The sequence below is a fragment of the Mirounga angustirostris genome, unplaced genomic scaffold, assembly GCF_029215605.1.
Source record: "Mirounga angustirostris isolate CCGP_5_RB_7025 unplaced genomic scaffold, mMirAng1.0.hap1 SCAF_8, whole genome shotgun sequence".
NCBI lineage: Eukaryota > Metazoa > Chordata > Mammalia > Carnivora > Phocidae > Mirounga > Mirounga angustirostris.
Genome location: NW_026991716.1, coordinates 140,299,026 through 140,323,805, shown reverse-complemented (window position 1 = coordinate 140,323,805; position 24,780 = coordinate 140,299,026). Strand labels below are relative to the sequence as shown.

The window sequence follows — 24,780 nt, the reverse complement described above, 5'->3', positions numbered from 1 at the left end:
CATTTTATTTAACCAAAGTTTATAATTTGTTCTTCTTTATAGCTCACTGTTCTTGTTTCAGCTTTTCTATTCTTTTTGAAAAAAACTTCTTCCTATTTTTTATCTGATTGTCTTGTTTATTTCTTCATACATCCAGAACATACTTTAGTCCCTCTTGTACTATTATGTAAATTTAGTTGTCTGGAATGGTATATGTTTTAGTTGTTTTGTTGGCTGTCTTTTTTAGCATTTGGTGTCTTCATGTGTTAAGGAATTTTTATTTGCTGGCTTATTTTATGTGGAAGGGTTCTTTTCCATTTATCTCACTCTTTCTCAGTCTGTACTCACTTCTGTCTAGAAGTTGTCTTCACCCAGTGCCTTGGGTCCCCATCCAGACCAGGCAGGAGTTGGCAGCAGATTTTAGTAGCAAAATCCTCCAGTCCAGCCTCTGAGCATTGAGCCTGGTCCCGATCTCCATCCTGTAGGGAGACTGCTATTATTCCTTATGACCCCACAGAAGCCGGGCTCTCAGCCACCACCGCCGGCTCTCTGCTGGAGCCTCAGGAGGCCTGCAGCTTTAGGCACACTCACTGCCTGCTATTTCTATTCTGTTTCTGGTCTAAGGAGATAAGATGTGAATCTAGTCTTCGAGTCCAGCTCTGACTTCCTTGAATTCTCTCCCTTTCTGGTTTCTGCATCGTTGCTGTGCACTTGGCACCTAGCATGCATTTGTATGCAGCAAGGTGTAAAAGTGTCCAGCTATCGTGGTACGAGTTGATAAAGCCTTCCCAGAGTGGTACTGACAGTCCCCAAAGGGAGTGGCTACCCTGGATTGGTTTGGCTGGGGGAGCGTTCAAGAAGAAAATGTAGCTGATCCAGTCCTAGCAGGACAGACAGTATTTGGACAAGCAAAGAGGAAAGGATCAAGTATTGCAGAGAGGAGAAACAGAGAATAGAGGCCCAGAGAAGAGAATCAAGAAAACTAGGCAGAGAAGCTAGTTAGAACAAATCTGGCTAGAATAGAAGATCTATGAAGAAATCAGTAAAAGAAAAGGTTGGAAAAACTGTTGGGGCCAGATCATGGACATACCAGATTTCAAGACGAAGAGATTTAGACAAAAAGTGATGGAAAGATACTGAAATCTTTGCATAGAAAAACAGAAGAGCTATTACTGATTGAAAATTTATATATTTTTTTGCCAAGCACGATGCTAAGTGCTTTATGTAAATTATCTCACGTGAGCTTCAAGCAACCCTATGAAATAGATACTTTTGTTGTACACATTTAATAGATAAGAAAATTGAATTTCGAGAGTTTAAATGATTTGCTTGAAATCACATAGACACACAAAAAAAGAAAGAAAGAAAGAAAGAAAGAAATCACATAGAGAGTATGGCAGGCTGAATCATGGTCTGAAAGATAGGAGGTCCTAATTCCTGGAACCTGTGCATGTTACTTTGTAAGGAAAAAGAGTTTTTGCAAATGTGATTAAGGATTCTGACAAAGGGAGATTAACCTAGATTATTCAGAGGACCTTAATTCCAATCGCAAGTGTCCTTGTAAGAGGGAAGCAGAGAGGAAACGTAATACACACAGAAGAGGAAGAGGCAATGTGAAGACAGAGGCAGAGATTGGACTGATGCAGCCACAAGCAAGGGAGGGCCAGCAGCCTCCAGAAGCTAGAAGGGGCAAGGAACTTGCCTGAGAGCCTTATTAGGGTGCCCAGCCCTTGCTGACAACTTGATTTCAGCCCAGGGAAGCTGATGTTGAACTCTTGTCTTCCAGGACGGTGAGAGGGGACATTTTGTTGTTTTGAGCTACCAAATCTGTGGCACAGTCACAGATGGTAATGCAGGTGGGACAAGGGAGAGTCAGCACGTGACCAGTCACTGTGACTCTGCGCTCATGTGTTCACCAATACTCAAGGAAAAAAAATCCACTGATTTTGGAAGATTCTTCTAGAAATGAGGCAGAGAACTGAACAAAGCAAGACCAAGCTGGACCTGGAAGATCATTCAGGAGGCTCTGACAGTCACCCAGTACAACCAGGTGCCTGAATTGTAACAAATGTGTCAGCTATATGTTTATTTAGTGGTGCAATTAACAGGTGGGAATAAAGAAGAAACGCTCTAGTGTTAATTACTTTCCTAGGAGATTGCTTATCACACTGATAATTTGTTTCATTTCCGGGTAGAGTTGTCAAAGATTCATCCATGGCTGTGAACAGGCATTTTTCATTTATTCTTCAGGAGCCCATTCATGACCCACGTTCCGATTCTCGAGTTGGGAAAACTTTCAAATCCAAACTGAGGTGTTAAACAAGATAATATTTAAATTGCTTTATAATTCAGGTAAGTACCATGCACAATTTATAATGTGTAATTATAAAAGCATTACTGTCAAATTGATGGCAGGTATGAAATTTATGTTAAGTGTGCAGCATTTGGCACTTGGGTATGCGAATTTCTGCACTTCCCTGAAAAGCTCTGCAAATCCTTCTTTGTTTCAGTCATTCTGGGCACAAGGCCTCTGCAGCAGGCCTGGAGGCAAGATCTGGGTCCACAGGCTGGAAAAGTCATTTTAACTGAGCCACGGATTCCTCACCTATCAAGTGGTAAAACACCATGCGCCTTTCAGGGTCCTGGTGAGAAGTCAACGTGAGATCATTTGTAAAGAACCTGCCCAGGGCCTGGTGCTGAGTACAGTGGTCACTGGGCCAAGAAGCCAGGCACCCGGTTTGGATCCAGACTCTGATTTACTGACAATGTGACCCCAGCAGTTTCTCCATCTGCAAAATTTATTCCTACCTCTTAGTTTTGTTGGGAGGATTAAGTGAGTCTACTCATATAAAGCATCTGGAAATTTGTGAGCACTTTACATACATTAACTATTATTGTTTATAGCACAGGTGGAGACCAACACCTGACTTAAGAGCACAGTTTTAGATCCCATTTCTACAGGAGGCCTGATGGTTTTCCTGGGAATCGAGAGGGTGAGGAGGATGGGGTGAAGGGATCCCAGAGCTCTATTTGGTATAAGAGTCTCTGTTCCATTTGTCACATGTGGAATCTTTGGACTGCCCTTTGAATTGATGGGACTTTTCTGAGGATCTTGATGAGTTAATTCAATACTGCCTTGGAATAAGGCTGAGTCTGTATTGTGTTTAGGATGCTAGAGGAATAAAATAACACTGAGCATTGGTGAGCAAACAATAAAGCAGAACAGGGAGGTTTGGGAATATATTCATAAAGGGGAAATACATTATGGTTAATGCACATATTATAGGTCATAGATAGTGATGAAATTAAAATTCATCTCCAAAGTCTGTGTGGCATTGCAAAGATGGGGAGACTCACGAATAAGGCATAAATAGATACCATAAAAAGGAGCTCATTAAACAACCGTGATTTCAGCGGGGATGACAGACAACCACCTTATTTCACATTTTAGGACTACTGCTGGTTTCAAAGCTATCACAAAATCTCTTTACTTACTTTTTTCATCTCAAAATAGTTCAAGTAAAAAATGCCCTCCTTTTGCATTTGGAAACATGGCTGTAAACAGTACTGTTTCTACTATTCATCTTTTGAAATAGGGATGCATCCAAAGTTTTTATATTTGGGGAATTTAATAGGTATAATTCAGTATCCTCCTATGTTGTTAGCACATTCAGAATGCATTTTAAGTGAAAACAAAACAGAAACATTTTTATGTATATTTATGTAATGTACACTCTTCAGTAATTAAAATAGATTAACCAGGACCACGCATAGCAATACAGATCTCAAGTCTATTCAAGATATTTTAATTCATCGCATATGATTCTCCACAAAAAAATCCTTCATTGAATAAGTTATTCAAAATCAAGTGTATAGATTGGCATAAAATGGATTTTGCATTAGTTCATCTAGTAATCCCTAAATTGGTGAAAAATCAAGGTGTAATACAACAGTTTCAGTTATAACTATGTTATGTTATAAAGGAAATGTAAGGATTGTAGTAAAGAGCCATGTAATTAAAAAAAAATGATTCCTAAACTAACCAACACTGTCCAAAATCACTATGGAAAAAGATTTTAAAACATGAATAAAGTATAAAAAGAGCTAAATTAATAGACATAGGTAATTTGTTTCTGAATGGGAAAATTCAGTCTCTTAAACATGTCAATTTCTTACAAATTATTCTATACCACATTCAAAGTAGTTCTAAAAAATAATCCCAGCAAGGTTTTTCAATGGATCTTGACAAGCTGATCCTCAAATTCAAACAGAAGCACAAAGGGTCAAAAACATGTCAGATAATTTTGAAGAAATAGGTTATAAACCTATAGTGGTTAAAATAAGAGAGGGAGGAAACATGCATGCATAAAGGGAAATGTCATAAATGATCAAGGCCATGGAACAAATCAGTGGGATAGGGATGGAGCACTCAAATGATATTGGGACAATTACCATTCAAAACCAATTTGAGATGGATTAAAGATCAAAAACATTTTTGTTTAAGATTTTCTTTAAGTTGTCAGAGAGAGAGAGAGAGAGAGAGCACAAGCAGAGGGAGCGGCAGGCAGAGGGAGAAGCAGACTCCCTGATAAACTGGGAGCCCAGTGCAGGACTCGATCCCAGGACCCTGAGATCATGACCTGAGCCGAAGGCAGATGCTTAACTGACTGAGCCACCCAGGCATCCCAAGCTCAAAATCTTTAATGTGAGAAACAAAACACTGAATCTTTAGAAAAAAATTATACAAGAATATATCTTGGGGTCAGGGAAGGGAGAGTTATCTTAATCAAGGTCAAAAGTCTGAAACCACAAAGAGAGGATTAATGAATCTGCTTACATTAAAATTATAATCTATAAGTGAGTGTGAAAATTAAGCTAAAGTCTGGAAATACATATAACCAGGAATAGTATCTATAAATAAATAAATAAGAAATAAACAACCCAAGGGGAAAAAAATGAGGAAAGCCTTAAATAGGCAATTTGCAGAAGAGAGACGTGATTAGCTAATATAAGAAAAGATGCTCAACCTCACTAGTCATTAAAGAAATGCAGATTGAAAGATACCTCCTACACCCATCTGTTTAGCAAAAATGAAAGTGTTTGACATTTCCAAGTGTCAGCCACCATGTGAAGGGATGCATCGCTAATATTTTACCCCTGAATGTGTAAATTGGAGAGTCCTTTGGTAGTATGCAGAAGAGTTAAAGATGCAATGCTTATAACTTTTAAGTCAGCATTTCCACTTCTGGATATAGGTCCTAAAAATCTCTAGCTCATGTATACCAAGAAAAATATAGAAGATTTCCTGGACCATTGTTTAAAATTAAGAAAGGTTAGGAACAGCTTATTTTTTATTTTTTTAAAGATTTATTTATTCATAAGAGACACACACACACACACACACACAGAGGCAGAGGGAGAAGCAGGCTCTGCAACGAGCAGGGAGCCTGATGCGGGACTCGATCCCGGTATCCCGGGATCATGACCTGAGCCGAAGGCAGACGCTTAACCATCTGAGCCACCCAGGCACCCTAGAAACATTTTAAATGACAATCCGTAAAATGGATAAATTGGAGTATATTTATGTAATGTACACTCTTCAGTAATTAAAATAGATTAACCAGGACCACGCATAGCAATACAGATCTCAAAATAATAATGATGCACGAGAAAGCATGCTGCAGAATGGTATGTACACTAAGGTACTGTCCATATAAAGTATGAAAAAACAGGAAAAATGTTTGTGGTATGGCTATATGTACTGGTAGTATAAAAACATGCATATAAATGATAAATAGTGATTTTGGAAAACCTCTGAGGAGAGAGGAGGAGGAATGGACTTAGAGGTAGGATGCCCAGGTGGTATCAATGTTATCTGAAATGTCTTTCCCCTTTTTCCCCTTAAAAGTCTTGTGAAGCAAATCTGGAAAACCATTAGCATTAGATAAAATTGACTGGTGGCTACACAGGTATTTATGTACCAGCCTCTATGTTTTTCTGGATGTTTGAAATATGTTAAATCAAATATTAATTTATTATTGTTAGCCACATAATAAGAAAGAGAATTCTATATTACAAGTCCAGGAATTGAAGTCATCCCCCCTATTTTACAATATCTGGCATTAGGACACCTTACAATCAGGATGTATGCTCATAGAGTATTTCTTTCTTCCCTCTTAAAGCCATTCCAAATTGATGGCGTGTCCTACAATTCTTAGTGCTTTAGGCTTAGTGTTGGTGTATGTTATCATGATCTCAACCTCTACGTTCTTTAGTATAGGGATGAATTTATGAATCAGGTAATTTGACTGCTTTAAACTCTCAGCTCCTCTTTCCCAAAGCACTGGAGAGTTTCTGTGTGGCAGGGCTGGCTTCCAAAGTGTACAATGCCACTATGCCGTTGCATGGGATCCCATGTTCAGAAGGACTCTGTGTTTGGTTTAATGTTCTGCTGTTGTCATCTTGAACCTCTTAGTAACATTATCTTTGAATCTGTGTTCTGTGATTGAAGAGAGGAGACAATGGAGCACAACTGTGTGCAGAGGAGACAGGATGAAGATGTGTCCTCCTGCCCCTCTCGCTGCCAATTCTCAGGCAGCCTGTGTGGAGTCCCAGGGAAGCAGGATTCTGGGGACCTACGATGTATTCGGTGAAGGTAAGCATGTGACGTCCATGACTGAGTAAGTACTTACAGCCCTGAGAGGCCAGGCTTTCTGGTTTGAACCAGAACTTGCTCTGAATGCAGAGAGGAGGCAGTGACATTCTGAGGAACATGAGTGACCAAAGAACCCTGTTGTCACACCCATTCCCACTCCCATGAGTTCCCTGTGCTAGCCAGCAATGCTAGCTGAAGATGACACAGAACAGCAGGGAAAGGCTTAAGAGCACATATCCTTTTCCTCTTCAGTCTTTCCTTTTCCATTAGTGAACTGAAGATAGAGTGTTGGTAGAATACGGGTATATTAGGAGGTGAAATAAAAACAGCTGAATTAGTTTTGGGCAACATTTCCACTGTGTTTGCAAGAACAAAATACATATGCATATACGAGCTACAAAAAACAAATTGTATATCAGTGATTTCACACGTAAGTTAGATGCTTTTATGTTTGCAATGAAAATTGGAATTGGACCACATAAGGATGAGTGGTAAAATTCATGCTAATTAAAAATTTTAATTTCTCTTTAATTAGAGTGGCATCAAAGGGCAAAATAACAAACACAAAAACAAACAAAACAAAACAAAAAAACACCCCACCATGGCAAACTGAGACGGAGACAGAGGCAGGGGTGTATGGAGGAGGAGAGAGAAACACCATGGGAGAGAGAAAAAAAGCATTATATTTTTGTTAGCTGCACTTTTCTGCCATTGAGACAAGAGGTCCCACATGTTCATTCTCCCTGGACCCCACAAATTATGTAGCCAGCCCAACTCTGTAAGAAAATACACAGCGGCACAGACTTAGTAGACAGGCAGGAGGAAGAATTGTCTCTTGAAGCAAAAGGAAACAGGGAAACAAAGCAGAACAATAGGCTCCTCCCTAGGGCTGTTCTAATTACAAATTCCATTTCCTCTTGCTTGTGAGTGCTTGATGGACTATATTTCCCAGATGCCTGTGCAGTGAGGTGTGGTCATGTGGCTAGTTCTAGCCAATGAAAATTAATGTGGTATGTACCACATCTGGATCTGGTCTATTACACCCTTCTGTGTACCCTGCTCCATGCCTTTGCCTCCTCCCAGATGACTAGGATCATGAGGCCACATGTTAACTATGACAAAGCCACTATCAGCCAGCCAGTATCAACTGCATGGACCAGAGTCCACCTCTTCTGCCCATTTCATCGGGACCTGACCAACACTGGCCTATTAAGCTGTAAAGTAAATAAACATGTTGTTTCTGTAGCCACTGAATTTTAGGGGTATATTCTATTACTTAGCCTAGCTTACCCTAACTAACACGCTCACCAGAAATGTATGGACAAAAGCAGCCAAGAAAAATTACCCAGAAATTACTGTCCTTAATTCTCATTTCCTTTCTTCTTCACTAATGCTGGGGAACAACTTTTAAAGTTATACTTTCCTAGCGCACATCCAGTTGATATTATTTGAAGTCCACCTGGAAGTGAAAAGCTTTTGCCCTCACTCGCAAGGACCCGAATTGATATTAAACATAATAGAGTTATTTAGGTGTTTTTCTTCTGGACCTAATAAATGACATTAAGAGCCCAGAAATAATTTATCTGTTAAGGATAGCTCCTGCCAAGGAGATGTAGGAGTGGGGGGGTGACAGACATCTCAGGGTCTCTTCCTGGCTCTGGTGATCACTTGCTTATAACTTTCAACGTCTAGTTTCTGCCTCTAGGGTCACCTGCCATCAGCTTCGCCAGATTATTTTTTTATATATATATTTTTAAGATTTTATTTATTTATTTGACAGAGAGAGACACAGCGAGAGAGGGAACACAAGCAGGGGGAGTGGGAGAGGGAGAAGCAGGCTTCCCGCAGAGCAGGGAGCCCGATGCGGGGCTCGATCCCAGGACCCTGGGATCATGACCCGAGCTGAAGGCAGTCGCTCAACCAACTGAGCCACCCAGGGGCCCCTTCGCCAGATTATTATAAGGCTGGTAATCACAAGGCACACGCTAACTGCTTAAAGAGTCTTAGAGGAAAAATAATATAGCAAGAATAACATTCTAGTTGTTTTACTTTAAATAGAAGTTGGGTATCCAAGGGAAATTTGTTCTCCTTTGTTTTATAAATAATGATTCCCGGTATTCAGATTCTTCTTTTCCTTGCAAGAGATCATTTTATTGTACTAAGATTAGAAGATCTGTTCCATTGTTTGAATAGGCAATTGATTAAATTTATTGATGAGCACTTTCAAAGGAATGTTATTAAAATAGTCATTTTTAATAAAATATACCTTTATCAGATTTCTAGTAAGTAGCATAAATAAAATCAGCCATACTTGTGAAAACAAATTAAACATTTTTTCATCTTAAATAAATCTTACTTTCAAATTCATAGAGATTTAACTTCATTGGTATATTAAAAATTAATACACATTAATATACAGTAGAATAATATTATAATGTATTACTTATATTTAACTAGACAAACCAAATCATGTCTTTCTGAAATACCACTACATGCAGTAAAAGCTGCATGTAAATGACTAGACAGTAATCTGAATATGAGTCTTGTTCTTTGTATTTATGTTTGGATCTTTTATGATACAATCGATGCAATGCATTAAAATAATAAATTAAAATATTTAACAAGCTTATTGAGCATATACCATAGGCAAAGTATTGTGATAGGGATTATGCAAGGAAATGAAAAGATTTTCAAAATGTAAGTAAAACTTTACATTACACTTGTGTAGAACTTTATACATCTAATAACACACTCACCTTGTTTGTCTCATTTGATACCTACAACATTTTTGTGAGATAAGAAGGGTGGGATAGCTCCATTTCATAGCTGAGGACACTCAACATTCAATACCCACTCTATTAGTTTCCTATAGCTGCCATAAAAAAGTACTGCAAATTTGGTGGCTTAAAACAATAATTTACTGTCTCACAGTCCAAAAATGAAGGTGTCAGTGGCACCATGCTCTCTCTGAAGATCTAAGGGAAGAATCTGTTTTACCCTTCTCTCCAAATTCTGGCATTGCCAGCGAACCTTGGCATTTCCTGGTTTGTAGGAGGATCACTCCAATCTTTGCCTCCATCTTCACATGGTGTTCTTCCCTCTGGGTGTGACTGTTTCTGTGTGTCTTCTCCTTCTTTTAAGACACTAGTCATCTTGGATGAAGGGCCAATTCTACTCCAGTATCAGATCATCTTAACTAATGTGACCAAATCAGGTCACATTTTGAGTTTCTGGGAAGGATATGAGTCTTAGGGGACACTATTCAACCCAGTAAAGTGGGTTGTACAATGTTTCTGGCTGAGTGAAGTTTCCCTTACTGTGCCCCGTCCAGGTCACAACAGAGTTCCGGGCCCACCGTACAAAGGCATGGCAAGGTGGAGTGCTTGTTGAGCCAAGCTGAAACATGGCTTGTGGGGAGGAGAGTGAAAACATTGGTGTGAGGTGAGGGCATCAGTGGTGGGAGATGATGAGACCCAAGTGGGAAAATCTTTAAAAACCACCTGATAAAGTTTTGACCCTATTGTAGGGGAGTCACTGCAAGGTTTTGACAGAAAAATGGTGGAGGTGGTGAGATGTGTACAATGTTGGTTAGGAACTTAGTGAGGTAGTTGAGATTAAAGGTGACAAGTATTCAAAATAGAGTGTCAGAAGAGAAAGTGAGAAAAAAAGGAGGGTAGGAATGACAAAGGAAAGGAGAAAGGGGCAAGAATTAGCTTAAATTTTTAGCTTAATTTCAGCAAAATTTAGCTTAATTTTGACTTAATCTGAAGGTGAAGAAAAAAGGGGAAAGTAAGGGAAATAGCCAGATGTTGGTCCCAGAAGACTAGAGAGAGAATAAGGACAAACAAACTGGGCATCACATCAAATGTTATTTGTTAACTTTGTTTAGCCTCCCTCCCCCCACAATAAGTACAACCCTCCTTCATCCCATTAAAACAGACGTAATTAAGATATGCACAGAACCAAGTTACTTTATTGTTATAAAACTGTAGGTACGACTCCATTTTCTTCATTGGTCTCTAACTCCTTATCTAACACATGGCTTATTTTGACCTTTGCATCTCTCCTTTTAATTCTTTTGTTCCACTATGTTTATTCTGTCTTACAGGAGTTAGAAGAGAAGCACGATATACACTTTTTCTTTGTAAGAAGATGCCCATTCCAGATTGGTGATGATCCCTCCATCTTTCTCTTTGTTCCCTCATTTCCTGGAATGATCTACCATATCTAGGCTTGTTTTTATTGCTTAACACACACTTACATAGTACTTACTATTTGTCAACCACTGTCTTAAGCATTCTATAGCTGTCAACTATAATCTGCATTTAATCTGCATAAGGGAACCTATGCTTGATAGTACTGTTCTCCACACTTTGTAGATGAGGGAGCTGAGGTGCAGTGAGGTTGGATAATCTTGACTAGAGGTAAGAGGCTGAATCTGTGTTCCTAACCACAGCCACCCTGCCCTGTGGTCAGTAGGAAGTGGAGGGGCTGCTGACCAGGTCAGCCTTTGCTTATTTTTAAGACCTGGGCAGCCACTGACTGCAGAGCACTTTGTAACCTCTAGTCATAAGAAAACAAGGAATGGTCACAGTTTCTAAATGCAGCAACTATTTAGAGTGAATATACAGTAAAGAACAGAATTATTCCTGGTTCTAGAGGGGAGTGGGGTGGGTGATGGGTTAGCCTGGTGATGGGTATTAAAGAGGGCACGTTCTGCATGGAGCACTGGGTGTTATGCACAAACAATGAATCATGGAACACTACATCAAAAAAAAAAATTAATTAAAAAAAAGAATAGAATTATTCCTGATTAAATATGGGTTGGTGAATTTGTGGCCTGGTGGTGAAGGCAGCAGTGTCATCCATATCTCTCCCTTGCTCGTCTTGGGGCCTCCTGGCATGGGCAAGCCATCTCCTGGCTGAGGTCACAATAAACAAGGACACATACAGATGTCAGTTTCCTATGACGGGACTAAATCTGGCTTCCAAATTACCATTATGACCTCAAAGTTGTGGTTCTCAAATTTAGGCGCATGCAAAAATCACTTGGAAATTGGTTAAAGTGAAAATTCCAGACCCTTGTTCACCCCTCCCCGCAGATTATCATCAAGGAATGGGTGGAGCCTAGGAAACTCCCAATTTAAACAAGCACAGTGATTCTAAAGCTGTTCATCCAAGGACACACTTTTAAGAAACACCTGTAGAGCCTAAGCTACCTGAATCTATGGATTTTAGGTGGTTTTCCTCAAAATTTTGAATTGTTTTTAGCATATTTGGAATTCTCTTATATTTAACACATACCAACTAGGTATCTACTAAAATAGAGATATCTATCAAATTTTATCATTAGGGGTTTTAAGAATTTATTTATTTATTTGAGAGAGGGAGAGAGCGTGCGACTGAGAGAGAGCATGAGTGGGGTGAGTGACGGAGGGAGATGCAGATTTCCCGCTGAGCAGGGAGCCCTGTGCCGGCTTGATAGATCTGGGACTCTGGGATCATGATCTGAGCCAAAGCAGATGCTTAACTGACTGAGACACTCAGGCACCCCTATCATTGGGGTTTTTAAGTTATAAATTCTTTAAAACACACTTAAAGAGTTATTACTTCCAGAAACTTGGTGATATGGATAAAAAATAGTTTTCCATGCAGTAAATGTATCCAGAATAAATTGGGAAAAGTGTCCCAATAGTTATCAACTTTGGGTAAGTTGTTCCATGCATATTATGCACACAGTTTTGGCTAACTGATAGTCTGAGACCCTGCCTGTGCGCATTCTAAAGGTATGTATCACGTGAATCTTCTGCAATTCATGTATACGATCTGCCAGGGTTTTAAAGCCTCAGAGCCTGAGCATCACTGAGCTAATCACTTTATGTTCCATTTCAGCAGTAAATTAAGTTATATAACTTGCATCCTTATAGCTTGATTTTTAAAGAAGCTCAGTCCACGGACAAGAGAAATCACAAGGGCACCCTAAATTCATTTTGTCCATGATGGACATCCGTAATAGAGCCCATCAGTTTCCATCAGAACACCAGGTCTTAAATAGCCAGACCACAGTGGCTATTCTGGTTGGAGGTATTTATGTTTCTCTTCCTAATATACTTAGTGCCTTTAAGTAATCAAGTTTTCTCTTGTTCAGCTACTCCCAACTAGAACTAAGTTATAATTCTTTAGGAAGATGTTTAAACTCATTCTCCATTTACAACTGAGGGCCATTTCTCAGCCCTGCTTCTTGTTCCAAAGAAAGCCTAGATTAATAATGCTGGGACTCAAACTTTTGCTCTAATTCTTCAATTTCATCCAATTTTAAGTAGTTTTTCTGAGCATATAGAACCATCTTCTTCAGATAATCTCACCATTTTGGTGTTTTAAGACAATTACACTTTAAATTCAAAACCCTTTTGAAATTGAGGGACAAAGAAGTATTTAAAAATACATAGCACATATTCTAAACTTTATGTTTAGGTGGGTTATATAAGCAAGTGAGACATATTAAAATATATACATCTAGCGAAACAAAAGATATAATATTTAAACATGATCTCACAATTTAAAAACAATCAGTGGGCTTTAGTCAGGCTTACTATGCATTTCAAATACAGGTGGGCTTTGTCGTGGGCACAAGGTGTTCAAGTAAAAGGACATAATCCAAAGGACAGGATCATTACGGTAAGTCGTCTCTGTAAACTCTAAAGATAGCAACTTCCTCTGTACATACTACAAAGAGTGCCTAACTTTTCTGGGTATGATCGAACTACTTAATGTCATGTCTGATCTAATCCCCTAGCCCCAGAAAATAAAACTAATAAAAAATCAACCCAAATGAGGATATATAGTTATAAAGTGATCTAGAGATTCTTATTCTACAACAGGAAACATTTTTGAGGACCCGCATAGGACCCACTATATGCGGTTGGTGCTGGGACGCAGGGTAAAGGAAGCAGAACAGTCCTTCCTTCATGGGGTTCCAAGTCTCAGGAGAATGAAGTCACGAGCAGCGCTCTCTCCTGGAAATGTGAATCGACAAAAATGCCAAGGGAAGCGAAGCTTATTTTGTGCAAGTGGCACAGAAAGTTTCAAGTAGTAGTAGTAGGTTGAGGCAATCTGTTCTTTGAGCTTCATAATTTGACTAAGTATCATAATTGAAGAACATATCTATATCTATGTATTGATATAAACCTATCTGTTTTTCTTTCTGTACCTCCCAGGAAAAAGAGGCTAGTCAAAGCTTTGGGAGACGCCTCGATTTTGCTAAAATTCACTTACTCTGTTGGTCTTAATTTTTATCTTCTTTTTTTTTTATTGTTATGTTAATCCCCATACATTACATCATTAGTTTTAGATGTAGTGTTCCATGATTCATTGTTTGTGCATAACACCCAGTGCTCCATGCAGAATGTGCCCTCCTCAATACCCACCACCAGGCTAACCCATCCTCCCACCCCCCCTCCCCTCTAGAACCCTGTTTGTTTTTCAGAGTCCATCGTCTCTCATGGTTCGTCTACCCCTCCGATTTCCCCCCCTTCATTCTTCCCCTCCTGCTACCTTCTTCTTCTTCTTCTTTTTTTTTCTTAACATATATTGCATGCATTATTTGTTTCAGAGGTACAGATCTGAGAGTCAACAGTCTTGCACAATTCACAGCGCTTACCAGAGCACATACCCTCCCCAGTGTCTATCACCCAGTCACCCCATCCCTCCCACCCCACCCCCCACTCCAGCAACCCTCAGTTTGTTTCCTGCGATTAAGAATTCCTCATATCAGTGAGATCATATGATACATGTCTTTCTCTGTTTGACTTATTTCACTCAACATAATACCCTCCAGTTCCATCCTAATTTTTATCTTCTAATTAAAAAAAAAAAAAGGAAGGTGCCATTTTGGTTTGGGCGTTTGCAAATTCCTCAGCATTGCATTCATGGAGTGCATGCTGTCCCCTAAGTGCCTGGGACTTAGAGATGAGGGGGTGGGCCCTTCCCCGTGAGTCTGTGAGCAGCTGTACAAGACCGAGACACTGTCCCCTGTCTGGTAGCAGTGTCTGGCCTGCAGCCCGGGGCTGAGAAAAAGGGTCAACAGTGCGACTACCACAGGAGCTGTCGACTTGCCACCGGGCTCATTTTCTTCTTTCTGTTTTGGTCTATGCCATTAGGCTTTGATAATTATCCTGGGTTTTAATTTTAACAAAATCTAGATATATTCACTCATAATGGGAATGGCTCATATGAAGTTGTTTTATTTTCACCTCTGCAGTGCCCTTTGAGATTCTTTGGCCACCATGTATACACTATATTTTAATTTAATTGAGTGTGTGTAGAGGAAAGGTGAACTCTGAAACACTGGTGTCAGAAAGACCGGGAGAATTATTGGAACCTGTCTAAACTGCATTTGCTCTGTTCCTTTTGTAAATGCCCTCGTAAATACTGAAGACAATTTTGGGTTCAGTGCTGTGTAGAAATAAAATGTCACAGAAATTAGTTCTGTAAAATGAGCAGAAGTGGAAGGAATCATCTAGAGGAATTAACCGTATTCCGCAGAGGTGTGGTGGTTCAGGTGCCCTGTCTCAAGGTCAACCATTCCAGAAAAAAGGTGTAAAGCCTAATCTAGGGTTAGTGAGACAATACTTCACACCTGCTCCTTGAATAAAATTGCTGACCATTGTATTTTGGCATCTCGTTGTAAATGAAAGCATCATTTGGCATATTTTGATTGAAATATGTTTGCCCTCCAGAGATTCGTTACTTTGCCTGCTCATCCAGTGTTGCTCCTACTAGAATATACGTAAATGTTTTTGTGTGTATACACACATACACTCACATCATCTGTCAGATAAAAATAGAATCATGCTTTCACTTCGTTCTTCCCTATGTATGTGTGTGCATGTTTTATTTTACAATGAACAGTGCCTTTTTTTCCAAGGTAGAATGTATTCTTCATTTTATTTTATTTTATTTTATTTTAAAGATTTTATTTATTTATTTGACAGAGAGAGAGACAGCGAGAGAGGGAACACAAGCAGGGGGAGTGGGAGAGGGAGAAGCAGGCTTCCCGCCGAGCAGGGAGCCCGATGTGGGACTCGATCCCGGGACCCTGGGATCATGACCTGAGCCGAAGGCAGACGCTTAACGACTGAGCCACCCAGGTGCCCCTATTCTTCATTTTATAAAATGCTGCACAGGCTTCCGTTTACTGATGGACACTTAGACTCATCACAAACCTTTACTACTTCAATGACATCTGTGTGTTGTGGTTTCTGTAGGATAGCTTCCCAGAAGTAGGGTTTAGGGGTTGAATGGACTACTCACTTAGATGAATAGGAAGTGTTAAACTATCTTTCAAAACTATTTGCCTTTTCATTAACTATACAAGAATGTCGAAGAATTTCATAAAAACTAGAGATTATATCTCATCATTTTAATTTATTATTAATGGAAACGATCATTTCTTCTTTTTGACTATGCTCCTTCTCTGACTTGTTTCTTCCTATTGCATTGCTTGTCTTTTTCTAATCTCTATTTAGGAGATTTTTGTATGTTTGGAACATTAAGCCTTCACCATTTCATGTATTGCAATTATTTTGTCCCAGTTTGAGACAAATTGGGTTGCTTCTCATTGTAAACAAGCTTTTAGCTTTTATATAATCAGATCCATCAATCTTTTCCTCAATGTCTCTTAGATTTTGTGTTGTGGTTAGAAATGCCTTCCCTCTGACATTATTTAATAAAATGATCTTATATTTTCTTCTAGTGCTTTTATAGTTTTAATATTTTACACTCAAATCTTTGAACTACTTGAAAAGTGTTTGAGGAGTGTTGGGAGGTACACATCCTGACTTTATTTTCTTCCTAAATGGAGACTAATGAATTGAATTCTACTTATTGAATACTTCAGCCTTCCCCAAATGATTTGAAATGTCATCCTTACTGGATTTTAGATTCTCATATACTTTAAGATTTGTCTATGGACTCTCCACTGTTTTCTACTGACTTACCTCCCAGTCCCTGCACTATTTTATTTGGACTAGGGTAAACACTTTCCTCGCCTTCATCTCTTCCTCCTCCTTCTTTATGTTTTCCAGATATTTCTTTGTTATTTTTTATAAGAATATAATTCATAAGAATAAATATCTTAGAGTTATGAAATTTAGAGATTTTAAAAATTTACAAGATGCCTAATGAGGGGATTATTTTTGAGTTTTAGAATAAGGGTTATTGGACATTTTCCACCATATTATTAATTACAGAGCCTACAGTAGGCAGTGCAAAGGGCATCCTATGATCATACTGCTTTTTGAAGGCTCCAGCAGGTAAGAAGCACTTGTCTTCCTCACTAGCTCTGGGCCCCTGGTTCCTTTTTCCACTCTTCTCTGCCCTGTTCCTGGTTGTGCTGTTGTACAAGATGCCATCCCCAAGGAAACTGGACATTTCATTATAGGGTAAGAGCTTCCTTCCTAAATTCCTCAGCCTTTTTCCCAAAGAGTTCTTAAGAAAAAGAAAATAATTTTATATTTGGTCACACTATGATCTATTAAATTAAGGTTTAAATAGTCAACCAATTCAAAGATTTAATAAAAATAGTATTTGAGCCATATCCATAAAAAGTTGGACATCAGGTTCTACAATGAGAAAACTTTTATTCTATGTTAATATCACTTTTTTGAGAAAAATAAAATTCAGTAAATGTATTTTCCCAATTTTTGTATCTTTTCTAGAAATCAGGATTTTTCCTGTATTATGTAAATTATTTTAACTTATGTTCACACACCCATTGCCACACTGTTGGCTCTAGAATACAGGACTTCAACTTAAGAACCAACAGACAAAGTCTTAGATGATGGAAAATATTTTCTAAAGTCATATTTTATTCTAAATATTTTTTCCTAATAAAAAACCCACAAAATTTTAATTAAATTGTCGTAATGTTGGCCTACTTTTCTCCTTTATTTTCATTTGATAAATTTATAAAGCTTCATTTTTTTCTTTCTTTAAAAAAAATTAGTTCAAGTAGGATGAAGGTGGAGAATACAAACAAGTCGGAGTCACAAATATATCATTAAAGGCAAAGAAAACTTGTAAGTTTGTTTTTTTCCCTTTTGTTTAGGATATTATCTAAATGTTCTGAATGCATTTACACTGGAGAATTTTCTCTTCTTCCTAGTCAAAATAGAGATCAATTTAAATGCTTTCAGGTATTTGAAAGAATTAAAAGCAGCATCAGTAGAAATGACCACTAATGTAGCACTTTCTTCCTCCCAATACCCTTCTGCTTTTATAGATTAACAGCAACAAGAATGACCAAGAATGAAATGGGTGTTATTTAAAGTTAAAATAAACTCAGCAAAATGAGTTCCTTATAACTGAGAACTGAAGTGAAATTCACATATTAGGTGCACTGAAGCAAACATAAAAGGGCTACTTGAATCAGGGTCAGCTGGAAGTGAGAATTATGAGTGACCATCAAACCCATGCAGTGAAACAAGAGTGAGGTCCATCACTCTGCTTCATCGAAACCCTGAAACAGATACTCAGCAAATAGATGAGATATATGCTAAGTTGTAAGTAAAGCGATTTGCAGAATTTAGCAAAGACCTAGGAGTATTCAATGATGTTAAGATATAGGCTAGAGCATCACAACAGAGTCTCGCTCAAGGAATGGGAAAGAAAGAAAAAATTAACAGTGTATCATGCTTTATAGTTTACCAAGTGCTTTATCAGATGTGATCTTCACAATGAAGTAATTATTATTTCTATTTTTTTATGACTAAGCTGAGGCTTGATGAAGTTAAAAATGTGGTTGGAGAAGACACATTTCAGGCATTCACTTATCTCCCCCCCGCCCCCCACCAAATATTTACTGAGTCAGGTGTGAGTAACTGCAGCCATTAAATTTGGAGTGACACTATTTTTATTTTATGACTTTGAAAAATGGAAGACTACCTAACAGCTCTTGAATTTAGCACAGTTTCCATTTTATTCATGTAGCAACACTTTGTCCTTGAAGACTAACAGTTAGATGCCTCTTGGCATTTGGTAGAAGGAATATGTGGCCAAGGTCTGGCAAGATATGGCATGGTTTCCATGTCAAAGTGATGAGGCCATGCTTGAAATGGTTTGGGTCTAGCTCCCTTATAGGCTGGGGTTTCTTTGAGTTCATTATCAGAACTCATGCAGGAATGCCATTGAGATCAACTCTTTCAAACTCTTCAGCTGCAAAATTTTGTCTAAAATTAGTATTATTCACAAGTCCACAATGTGTGAAAAAACAAGAAAGCAGAACTATTTGTTTGTAGAAGAGGAGAAAGTAGATGCAGAGTTCTGCCTTGCGCGCAGTAGGTGCTTAAATATTGAGTGTCTGTATCTCTGCTCCATCCTCCCAGCCAACTATATTAACTTGTCACATGTCCCATTAACCCAGCACCTATCCTTGTGATCTGCAGCTGTCTGGTCTAAGAACTCTCACACTCTTTATAGAATTTTCTGGAGCTGAAATGCCTCATGCTGTCACTTCACACACTGAAGGTGAAGTAGCTGAGAACAGAAGAAATGACCATGCTGCCCATGCCTTACTCACAGAGGAAGGTGCCCAGGTGAAAGAAAGGAGATCTGTTAAGATGTATAGTGTGGTACAGCTGAGTTTCCTACAGAAGAGTTCCCTCTTATCTTATTTAGCACATTATACATTCCAGGGCCATATGAAACACAGTCTTTTCTCCTAAAACTCTAGCTATTTTGGAAGCAATTTCAAATCACTATTTTTAAAAATGAGTGTATTAGTTTTCTCCTGCCATGAATGGGAAAACTCTACAAAACGTGTCTTAGAAAGGAAGCCAGAGGCTGAACTGACACCAGAAATGATGAACCTTTGGTCTTGCAATTATGGAAACATAAAATGAATGCGGCCAGCCACTTTAGGTGGACTATGAGCCCCCAAATATAATCCCAGCATTTAAAGGTGCAAAGCAAACATTGAGATTACAATTAAAATAGAAACTTCTTTTGGGGGGAGGAATTGTTTCCTCAGCAATTTCCCTGCCTTTAACTTTCTACTGTCACTATGAGGTTATCCCGGACATGGTTTTTATGCATCTTTGAGTTGTCCTAGCCATCCTCAACGATCAGTCTCTACACAGGATTCATGAACGGAAAGTACAGATTGCAATCGCCTTTGCGTACTTGTTCATCCTTGCAAAGTTTACAAGATACACAACATATTAGGTCTTCATTATTCCAAGACAGGTAGAGCTAAGCAGGCCTCTAAATGGTGTTGAGTTGTCCTGAACAGTCTCTCTGGGGTTTCTTCTCTTTCCCCAACACACTCAACCCCCGTCCAGTGGAGTTACTGGACACCAACGCTTGATCATAGTGCCAGCAAGAGCCCATGTCTTTCCCGTTTCTGTAGCACTCACCAGGTGCCGGGCAATGTTCTGAATGTTTTTCTAATGCTAACCTCGATCTTTAAACAGACTTATGAAGTAAGTACTATTAATATCTGACTCACACAGATGAGAACATGGGGGACAGACCAGTTAATCAGCGTGCTCACATATCTCATGACTGCAAAGTGGTGCTGCTGGTGTTTGAACCCCGATCTGGCTACCGGCCTGGGGTCTGCAGTTGTCACCCTCTGCCTCTTGCCCTCCCAGTTACATGACCATCCTGAGCATTCTCCGAGAGCCTTGCTCGAACAGTGGGATTGTTGTGGGATTGGACGTGTGTCCCCCTGCCCTTGCCTGAAACTGCCCCCGTGAGGGCTCGGTGGAAGCTGGGCCCACAGTGACAAGAAGAGGACACTTCCCTACACTTATCCCCTTGCAGGTTTCCGTAAGTCAGGCCGAGCTGCCACAGAGGGTGTCCTAGAGAATTCACTGGACATTTTGAACAGTTCCAAGTAAAGGAAAGGATATCAGAGCGGGTCACTGAAAACAGCCTAAGGCTTTATCTGTTCTGTTTTTAGAGCTTTTCTGAGTCTCCTTGCACAGATCACCCTTTCACAAGTTTGGGAAGGAAAAAGGAGGTGGGGAGAAGAGGGGACAAAGGATCAGGCTCTGCCCTTGAGCTGAAACCCTCTGGAGCATTAAATCACTAAGAGAGTACAACTCTTAGAGGCAGATTCCACACAGAACTTCTGTTACCTTATTAAATCAAACAAGTTAGAAGCCATATGTCTCCTAAAAAATGAAACATATTTGTTTACAAACATACATAGCAAGTGACAAGATGTATAGAAAATAAATATGACACCCTCTGAATTTTTAAAACTAGTTCTTCTTTACTAAGTTAGCCAATGAAATAAGCACGGTGGAAGTAGCCTAAGATGAAGAAATATCAAATAATAATATCAGAGGACTCAAAAATAAGGTTCTATAAATAAAATACAGTTGGCCATGCAGTAGCCTTGTTTTGAAAAATTTCTGTCCTTAAATATCCATCATTAATGTAAATTAGCAATGCTTTACTGAACCATGAAGAATGGATGCTCACTTCTTCAAAGGCTTCTCTGCCACTGAGCCTGGATGGGGAAACTCGAAATCAGAAACTCAAAGGACAAACTGCACCACTGACGTTTTGGAAAGCGAAGTCATGCAAAGACCAGACCCATCGGAAGCTGACGATACACTGCTATTCATATACCCTTTCATCCAAGACCCCGTGATCGTTCTCCAGACGTCACCTCTAATGGGTAGGTAGGTGGCAAGTATTATTTTTCTCTCTGTTGCCTGATGTATAAATACCTCAGCCGTCAGCGTGCACCCAGGAAATAATTATGTTCTCACCACTATTTCCCCTCGCAAACAGAAACTCTATCTCATGCCGCATAATGAGTTACTGACGGAGTCAGTAACAGACCTCAGGCCTTCAATGTCCCCCTGAAGACTGGACATTATCAGCCTTCATCGCTCTTACGAGCTGAGTTCTCTTCCACCTCACTCTAATTTTAAGATCATAAATGCTGGTGATTCTGTGCCTGTAGGTTAAGAGAAGTAAAGATCAAGGCATTTTCCTGTCTGTGATCTTGTTTTCCTCTCCCCAGCTGAACAATCTGAAAGTCAGATGATGTCATTTACAGCTCCCTGTAATAATGGCCTTGTCTCCCCTTTTTCACGAGAAACTTTGTTTTGAAACCTCAAAATCTCTCCTCCTTTCACTACCTTGCTGATTTCTTGGGGGCCCTCAGCGCTCAGCCACCTCTGGGTTATTCCCCAGGCTGGAGCTGAGGCCACTCAGGGATTCCACGGAGCTTTAGGAGGAGCTCCGTGTTCAGTGTGAGTCGAGGTTAGATTGTGATGCTGGATTCCTAGATGGCTTGCAGGGACCCTAGAGGGTGATTCTAGAAAGCTCTGGATGGGTGTCCCCTAGATTCATTCTGCTTTTATCCGAGTTCTTATTTTGCCTGTTGTTCACATTGCACATTCTACCTCGGCATTGTCCCGCAGATTAAACCGTTTCTTCTGTGGGTGATGGGGGTGAAGAGACAAAGCCCGCAGGGTGGCAGGCAGGGAGGGTCTGCCCTTCCAGCTCCTTCCTGAGCAGGTTCACTCGGGGTCTCCTCAACTCACCACGTCCACGACAGCCTGCCCCCCACCCGCTTCTCCTTGTGCTCTCTCCCTTGGGAAATGGCATCAGCATCTTAACACCGGAGGCTTTCACAGTGGTTCCAAATCAGTACGTGTCTGCATCCCCACATCCATCACGTGTTTAGTTGGGTTGGTTTTTCAAGCACCATCTCTCTGGCTTTTCCTCCTCTCCATTCTCTCGGTGCAGACCCGAGTTCAGGCCCCTGGACCCCGGCCTTAAATCACTGACATTGTGCTGTGAGCAAAAATCTACTTTCCCTTGTTTCTTTCAAAAACCTTCACTAAGTCACAGCTACTATCTGTTTTCTATTATTCCTGGGCACTGTTCCCGATCTCCGCTTTAATATACCCAGAAGTGGTGCTTGACACACCCTGAGGGGTTCTGACTCTGATGGCTCATCGTCCCAAATTTATAAGAGACAAACTTCCATTCAAACACATAGCCCCCACCTGGGGAAGCTTCCCTGACCTGCAGAAGTGTGCTGTGTCTGGGGCGGGGGGAGGGCAAGTGGGGATTAGGTCCCACAGTCAGCCCTCAGGGAAGGCTCCCACGTCCACAGGCACAGACTCATTCCTTCCACCAGAGGAACAGACAGTCTTGGGTTATATGGCAGCTGAGGTAGGAGGCTTGCTCTTAGGATGTGGATACACTGAGAGGCCATGATGCAAATTATTAGGCACCAGAGACAGCTGAAACTAAGGGAGGGGCATCAGAGTTTGATTTCCAATCTCATGATCTCTCTAGAGTATGGGCTCAAGAGTAGAATGGTACGTGGAATGGATGGAGAGGACCTGGCCTGTTCTGGACTTGGTTGTATTTGAGCAAGTTACATGTAGACAACATGGTGACTTTGCTATGAAATTGTGCCCTCATTCTGCTTATTTTTATTTTCAACTCATCGGTCGGTTTGCTTTCTCCAAACCTGACCCTTGTGATTTGCTCCACTACCTATAATCTTTGATTCATACTATCCCTCAGGTTAGGGGGCATAAGAGGAGTTATAGACACAGAGAGACTATATGCCTTCACTGCAATAAAAACCAATTCAGAATCCATCGCCCTTAGGATGCTTTTCTAAGAAACATTTGCCATCTACAGAGCATATAAAACTTCACTTCTGGTTGATTTTAATATCAATTAAAATATAAAGCATCCCTCTGGTCTTTCCAAGGTCCAGGCCAGTCCCTTGGAAGATAAAGTGTTTCATCTCCTCCACTCAGTCCACAACCAAACTCCATCATGGAATCTACCCCAGTACCCTGAGGCCTGTGTTTTCTTTTCCCATGTAGCTCTGGAGCCCAGCACACAGTAGGCATGCAGTAAATATCAGTTTGATTAGATCTAAGGTTTCTGTTTCTACACAGGGGATTTGGTTGACTTATTAGTTATTTCAATGGCTGATTACAATTCTAAGCTGTCCATGTCACTGGGATGTCACCAACTATTTTTTAAGGACGTTTCTTTTAATAGGTCTGTGATGAAGTTGCTTGAAAACCTTGGCTGGAAAAATTAGGGTGTAAAAATTCACTTAAAATTCAGAATATGATTTATTTCCTAAAATGGGTGCCCCTCAGGCATTTAGGTGTATGATTCAATTTGTTAAAATTCGATTTACATACTACATGCCAGGAACATGTTTATTGGATAAAGTGAGATACACCTAAGCTCGCAAGCACATTCTCCAAAGAGTGTTGGTTAATACACTTAGGATAAAAATAGGAAGGAACAAGAGCAAGGCTTGGCATAAAGTCCCACAGGTTATTTCAAAGAAACAAAGGTATTGCGTTACAGAATACAGAAGTCACGGGATGTTCCGTAACAACGAAACATAAAGACAGCCGTCATTCTCTGACACAGACCACAAAGTGCTTCAAAGGGAGGGGGCTCGAAAAATCTCCTTGAATACACTTAATTAGGCTCTTCAAAGCCAGAGCAGAACGCTTCCCATCTGTTCTAGGTTTATGCAGTTATTAAACTTGAAGGTTGAATATTATTTTGCCCCAGGCAGTTCAACTAGCTGAGTGGAGGGTGTTCGCATAAATGCCTCATTATGCATAAATGCAGCAGGAACACCCTGTGTTTACTTCTTGTTTCCGAAAAGGAACTCATTATCAGTAGCATCCACATCAATGTTCCCCACCCTCCGGTGTGGAAATCTCGTTGATTTTGCCAGTGTTTACAAGAGGGTCATAAAGTCCAGAAACTATTGATTTCAGCCGTTCAGGTGGGAGATGGAGCTGGACAATTGGGAGTCAATGCAGTGGAAGAAGGAGGGGACAGCGAGGGTCTCGAGAGGGAAGCAGGTCTTTCTTTGGTTCTAGAGTAAAAGGCCCTACATAAAGTGGGTGGTGAGAAGCAATGGGAACATATGGCAATCAGCTCTGAGGTTGAAAAGAAGGTAAAGATGTGAGAAGGGCAAGGGGCACTGGTGTCACAGAGAATGTTCCCCAAGAGTAAAGAACCCCTCTGGTTCGACCTGTTTGAGGACATAGGACTATTTATCCTTCCCATTTGCTCACTGAAGAAATACACAGATGGTGAGATCGAATGACTCACCTAGGGTC

General features: G+C 40.1%; 1 protein-coding gene and 1 long non-coding RNA gene across 2 annotated transcripts in view; one reads left to right on the top strand and one right to left on the bottom strand.

Moving 5' to 3' along the window:
- PACRG (parkin coregulated) overlaps positions 1-24,780 on the bottom strand; it is a 524,905-nt gene that overhangs the window by 152,328 nt on the left and 347,797 nt on the right. The gene's annotated exons all lie outside the window — the stretch shown is intronic.
- The window catches only part of LOC123836810 (uncharacterized), a 30,435-nt gene continuing 26,478 nt past the window's right edge, over positions 20,824-24,780 (top strand). Inside the window, exon 1 of the long non-coding RNA XR_010413841.1 lies at positions 20,824-21,324. This is a non-coding gene — a long non-coding RNA (uncharacterized LOC123836810). The remainder of the gene's footprint in view (positions 21,325-24,780) is intronic.